Source organism: Lissotriton vulgaris, unplaced genomic scaffold, assembly GCF_964263255.1.
Source record: "Lissotriton vulgaris unplaced genomic scaffold, aLisVul1.2 SCAFFOLD_1250, whole genome shotgun sequence".
Taxonomy (NCBI): domain Eukaryota; kingdom Metazoa; phylum Chordata; class Amphibia; order Caudata; family Salamandridae; genus Lissotriton; species Lissotriton vulgaris.
In genome coordinates this window covers 373,559-380,016 of record NW_028252533.1, presented here as the reverse complement: position 1 = coordinate 380,016, position 6,458 = coordinate 373,559, and positions in this window count along the sequence as shown.

Sequence of the window (6,458 nt, the reverse complement as noted above, 5' to 3'; positions counted from 1 at the left end):
TTTTGCGTTTCTTTTGCTGCTTCCAGGCAGTGGCACGAAGCTTCTCTGCCTTAGCGGAGGAGCTGCCACTTGGCCTACCCCAAATAATAATAAACTTTCTTGTAGACAGCAAGCAAGATCAGAATAAAACGTTGGTGTCCGACCATCAATATAAACATTTTTAACTGCTAGGAGTCCCTGAGCTGGATAAACTACACATATATTGAAGCTTCAAATAAATGTGTTATTTTGGGGCATTTCGAAATGCATAGTACATAACTCATTTATACTGCTATTGATATTAGCTAAAGATTAACTCACAGCTGTAGAAGCAGTGGTGTCCTCCCATTGGATGCTCTGAAAACCCCACAGCCACCTTCAGAACTATGACTCCATGTATAACAAACATGATCAAAGTTTCTATATCTTGACAAAAAGAAAAGGTGTTCAGGTACAGGAATAAGAAATGGTGAATGAATAGAGAATGTGAGGATAGAAAAGATGCGTAAGAAAAAAAAGAAAAAAAGGATAAGACAAAAGAATGGTAAGAAAACAGGTGGATGAAAGAAGAGTAAAGAAGTTATTAAAAATGGAAGAAGGGGAGGAGAAGTGCTATGTGAACTCTCTAAGTGCTCACATGTGTTTGGCCAGCCATCTCAGGCCGGTCAAACACACATGCACACTTAGGTTTCTCCAGCCCGGAGGCAATAGGTGTTTTTTTTTAAATTATTAAATCCCACGTGCTCCCCCGCACTCCCTCGACCTGCCCCGAAACCTCTTCATTGTTGCGGATGCCACTGAGGGAGAGGCACAAAGAAGGATAAAGGCAGAGGATGACGATTGGGAAGGATAGCAATGATGAGAAAGGAAGGTGATCACAGAAGAGGGTCATGAGCAAATGATTGGTGGTGGGAAGGGTCTGGAGAAAGAGTGTGAAGAGACTGGTGAATAGCTGTAGAACACGAAGGAGGTGAAATTGATGGACAGGGAGAGTGATGGATAAATAGGAGGTGATGAGAATGGGAGAGACAGATGGGAGACAGGAGAATGGGAAAGGCACCACGGGTAAGCAGGTGGATAAGGTGGAGAGAGACTAGAATGAGGTGAAGAAGGAAGAGAGAAGAGCGAGTGAGGTGGGAGGAAGTAGAGGGTGAGGTGAGTGGGACAGCAGTGTGAAGTGGAGAAAAAGGAGAGTGAAGTAAAGAGAGAGAAGGGCGAGAGAGTGGGAAATGAGGGTGAGTGGGCAGAGATTAAGCCTATAGGTTTAAACCTCTAGAAACACACAGTTAAAACTAGTAGACGGAAACTGGCAGTATGTAGGTTATGAAGCTCTCACCCATACAAGACATCTTTATGGCCTTCTTATTCGTCTTCATGACCCTCCCAGATCACAATCCTGGGTCCGGGCCTAAGCACAATACTCAAATATTCTGTACTGATGCACAAGAAGACATGCACACGCAAAGCAATCCACAACATTTTTTTAGAATACCATCTGAGAGAGTTCAGATTCTCTCTCTTCCTCATTCCCACACACAAACGCACACACAAGCAGTCAAACACTCACACTGGCAGACAGGTGCTCATCAAAAGGTTCACGCAGGACAAAATATTTTTTTAACTCCTTACCTCCCTTTATTTGGAGACTTTTGGTTTAAGTTGGGTTAGGGAGTTTTCCATTCTTAGCTCCTGGCAGCTTTGTTCTTTTTAAAATATTGCTATGGGTTGGTAGATTGTAGGTTGGCTACTTCCAAATGTTCCTTGGACGAAATAGTGGCACTCTTAGCATTTTTTGCATTTGGGATATGGCGTTGTGATAGACATTCCAACATGGAATGTGATACTTGGGTTGGCATCTGTGGCCTGATTAGTGCAGGTCACCATTACAAGAATCCTAAAAAAATCTATTAGTGGGGCTGGCTTTGTTTTATATTGTTGGTAATAGGGGGATTCAATTAGCATTTCTGAAAGTTTGGTAACTTTGAATACGAGACGTATACTAAAGCTATTTGCTTTTTTTGCTTTATATGCAGATTTTCAGTTAGCTGCATGTTCTATACTCAGGGTGGATTCTGTGAGGTGAATTCTTATACTCTAGTAAATTGATAGAAGCATCCATGAATTGCAATGTGCAGGTAGATTTAATTATGGTCTAAATTACTGCTTGTTCAAAATCTATGATTATATTTTGTTGGTTATATTTGTTAGTATTTTCAATTAATATGCATTACCATGTTACAGTAAATTGCACATTGTTGGCTAGTTAACATTGCCTACACTAATGGAATGTTTATATTTTGATAATGATCATGTATTGTGTATATTTGACTGAGTGGTGGAGTTCACAACTTAAAAGTGCCATCCTTGTGCTACATTGCATGAAGGTAGTAAATTGACATTTGTTGCATAAATTATAATTCTTTTATTATTTTTGAGGTTGTCATAAATGTAAATAAAAGTGTGATTGGTAGGGTTTGAGGGTATGTTAATATCTGTATATGTTTTAGGAGCTATTGGTGCTTCCCTAGCTGTGCTATGTATTTTGATAGTTAGCCTTTTTAGGGATGGTATGCTAGGGAGTTGGCCTGCTGCTTCTTCAGAAACATTTGCTATAATATTTTTAAGTAGTGTTGCAATTGGCTCATGTGAACCCATACAGCTCTCTTTTAGGCCCATAAAAATATTTCTGACCTCTAGTTTACTGATGCTGGGATGATGGTTATGTTCCTTAATGCTTTCATCTATTTCATTTTTAGTGGTTGTCCTGCCACAGCACGAATTTGAATAATAACTAGTACATTTCCAGTATGTTTTCTCACTGGGAGTGTTCTCCTTACTGCAAGTATGTCCCCTAAAATCAAATAACTTATTTCCTTTTTGGGATTTGATGCAACATTTCATCTGTGGGTTTTAGACTATAGAATATATCTATTATTTAAAAGAACAATATGCGAAGTTTCATTTATTTTAATATTTTAAAACTGCAGGAGTAAATTTTTACTTACATTCTGGATGTTGTCTTTACTACTTTTCAGTATTAATTTTTGCTTTACAGGTCTGTTTAGTGTTGTTTTTGCCACAGTTTTATTTCCCTGCAGTCTAATGAGAGGCAGAAATGTGTTGGTTGTCAGTTTCGATGTGGTCTTTTTGTATATTGAGTAATTCACTGTCTGTGTCTTTATTTTCTTATCTTTTCTTTCTTGAAGAAGATGCACCTGTAATTTGGATAAATAAGTAGCATAGTTTTAATTAGCTGTTATCTTAAAATTGTTTGTTATTTATTATTTTTGTTAGCTTTCATTTCTGGTTGTCTATCAGAAGAAGGCTTTTCATCACAATCATGCCACTGATAGCTAGAATTCCGTCATGTAGGCCCACGTAAAGTCAAGGATGGGCCACTGTTAAGGCAGAGATTGATGTAATTCTGCCAAAAATGCCAACAATATGTCTCGGGTGGGACACAATTATACAGGAATACCCAGCATGTATCCAAGAATGCCCACAAACACATCAATGATAGGCCACTATTATGTTTGGATAGCCAAGATGTTAAAATAAATGCGTAATTGTTGCATACCCCCCTCCCCACACTTTTTGCCTGGTTTTTGAAGCAACTTTGACTGAGGTGTACTGGGTCCCTTACAACCAGGTTTCCAGTACCAGTATTATTTCCCTAAAACTCCACCACAATTGGCACAACTTCAGCAACCCCAGTAACTCCCTAATAAATGGTACAGCTGGTACCGAGGGAATTAGGACTGAAGAAGTGTGCCACCCTAGGGACCCCTCACAAAGACAATGAAAACTGCCATTGCAGGCTGTGTGTCATGGTGCAGAGAAAACTGAAGAGACGACATGGCACACATCACTGTGTGCCATTCCGCCTGACACTGCATGAGGTAAAGGTAAATCACCCAGACTGCAGGCATTTCAGCGATAAGGCAGTGTGCACTATATCACGTGTGTGGTCCTATCTGCATGAGCAGATATGAGCCTACAATATCTAAGTCAATTCTTGGATATTGTAAGTGCACCTGGAAGCTTTAGAGAGTACATGGGCTGGGCGCCCATCATTATGAGTTCCCAGCACCATTATGGCTTCCCTGTACCCAAGGATGTTTGATACCCAACATCGTGTCTTAATAAATCCCCACTGATGCCAGCCTATTAATAAATACACACCGAGGGCACCATACATGTGCCCCCTGAAAACCCACCAAACACTGGTGTGGTATCTGACTAGTTTCAGCCAGCCTGCCACCACCAGACATGTTTTTGACCTCATGGGGTTAGAGGCTCTGCTCTCAGAGGATAGTAGTAATGCCTGCTCTGGGTACAGGTGATTCACACCTCCTCCGGGCTACAGTGGCATTCAAAGGCAGGAAGCTTCAAAGGTGATGACGCCTTTGAAAGCCAACCCAGGCATCTCCAGATAGTGGAAGTTGGCAACACCCCTGTCCTGCTCTGCATTTGGCAGGAGGACAGGTGGGGAAATTAGTCAGATTAGGAGGTGGGCCCACATTTAGCCAGCACCACCTCTAAGGTGGGGCAGTGTTAGACGGGGACCTGGAGGGTCAGCCGAGGACAAGGGGAGAGGCCTCCGGTGAGGGCCGTCTCCAGCGATCGTACAGACAAGTAACTTCCCCCCCACAGATGGACACCACACAAAGATAAGGTTTAACGCTCTTTATAGGCAATTCTTGAAGTAAGGTAGTACGGTACACTGAGATCAGGACACGAGGATCCTCTCAATTCTAGTCTCTGGAAGGGAAAGGGGGTAGCGGGACAGTCTTGTTACCAATCTGGTATTGAGATGAGACGATGGATAGCTCACAATCCTCGAGCTCGGCGTTCGGGAAGGTCGGGCCGCGGCAGCGCCAGCAGGTCCCGAGGAGGTCGTAGGTAGCAACGGGCCGCGGCAGTGCCAGCAGGTCCCAACGAAGATGATGGTTGCAAGAGGCCGCGGCAGCGCCAGCAGGTCCCCACGAGGATGAAGGTTGCAAAGGGCCGCGGCAGCGCAAGCAGGTCAGTTGGCAACACCCCTGTCCTGCTCTGCATTTGGCAGGAGGACAGGTGGGGAAATTAGTCAGATTAGGAGGTGGGCCCACATTTAGCCAGCACCACCTCTAAGGTGGGGCAGGTGATGTGGACCCCACATTTTAGTTTTCTTCATCTTGTTTGAGAGGGACTTAGCCAATTAGGGTCAGGATTGTGCCCACTCCCCAAAAGAACTGGTCACATAGAAGTTGTAGACACCTTAAAGGTAGGCAGCCCATTGGCTACTACCTGTCTCCCCTTGCAATGCTCCTAAATTTAGTATTTAGGTGGCGTGCTTGGACCCTGTCCCGAGAACAGAGTACCTGCTGCAGAAATGTGGTGTGAAACCCGGTCTGCTGTCTCCAAGGACTCGACCATCATTGTGTGCTGTCTCGTCCTGCTGCTGTGAGGCCTCCGAGAAACCCGTAGTCCCCAGCCCTTTGCCAATCATCAGAGAATTCCCTTGGAGTAGAGAAATTACTCCCCTGAAGTCAGCAGGCACCAATCACACAGAGTGTGGTTTACCAACCAAACCAGAAGCTGTACATCAGCTTCTGATGGTCAGATCTTCCCCCCCAACAGGACACCAGGACCTACTGTCGCCGGCCCATACCAATACCCGAGGTACCAGACCACCTGCAACTGGCACCGAGACAAAGAGCTCAATGCGGACTCCAACTGCCCGGGTAGGAAGCACCCGTCGAGGGACATCAAGACCCCAGAGATCTACTCCGTGAGTGCTCCAGATGTCCCTGAATCGTCTCTACAATCTGCCTGCCCCCGACAGTGAAAACCATCTTGACACACAGAGCCTGACTACCCTATCTGCTGTGCACCCAGCGTGCCTGGCCTGGTTACTGATGAACCAGCTGTGCTCCCGTGATCCAGAGGCCATAGCGACCTGATACCTTTATTGGGGTCCCCCGGACTTACCTGTAAGTCCTCTTGTGCAGCCTGTTTTTAGGTGGCCCCCTGCTTCATAGTGCACCAGCTACCAACAACCTCAGCACCCTGCTCCCGGCCGAATCCGGGACACTCCCAACGATTCACTGGTGGAACCTTGGCCTGCTGCTACTCTAAACCTTGAAGGTGAAACACTAGAACTGACTGTAGACTTTCATTGTGCGTAATTGCGCACAACAGTGAGCTATTTTCCGGACTTTGAAAATCCATAACTAAAAAAGAACTTACCTGTGAACGATGTTCTTGGCCTTAAAAATGATATAAAAATCAATATTAGTTTTGCAAACTGGTCTCGAATTTATTGTTGAGTGTGTGTCTCATTTATTGCCTCTGTGAGTACAACAAGTGCTTAGCACTACCCTCTGGTAAGCCTGACTGCTCGCTCACAATAACACAAATAGACCATTAGTATTATCTACTTTTGCCTCTTTATACCAATCTGGGTCTCCCTGGGCTCCCTGCACAGTGTACTTCATTTT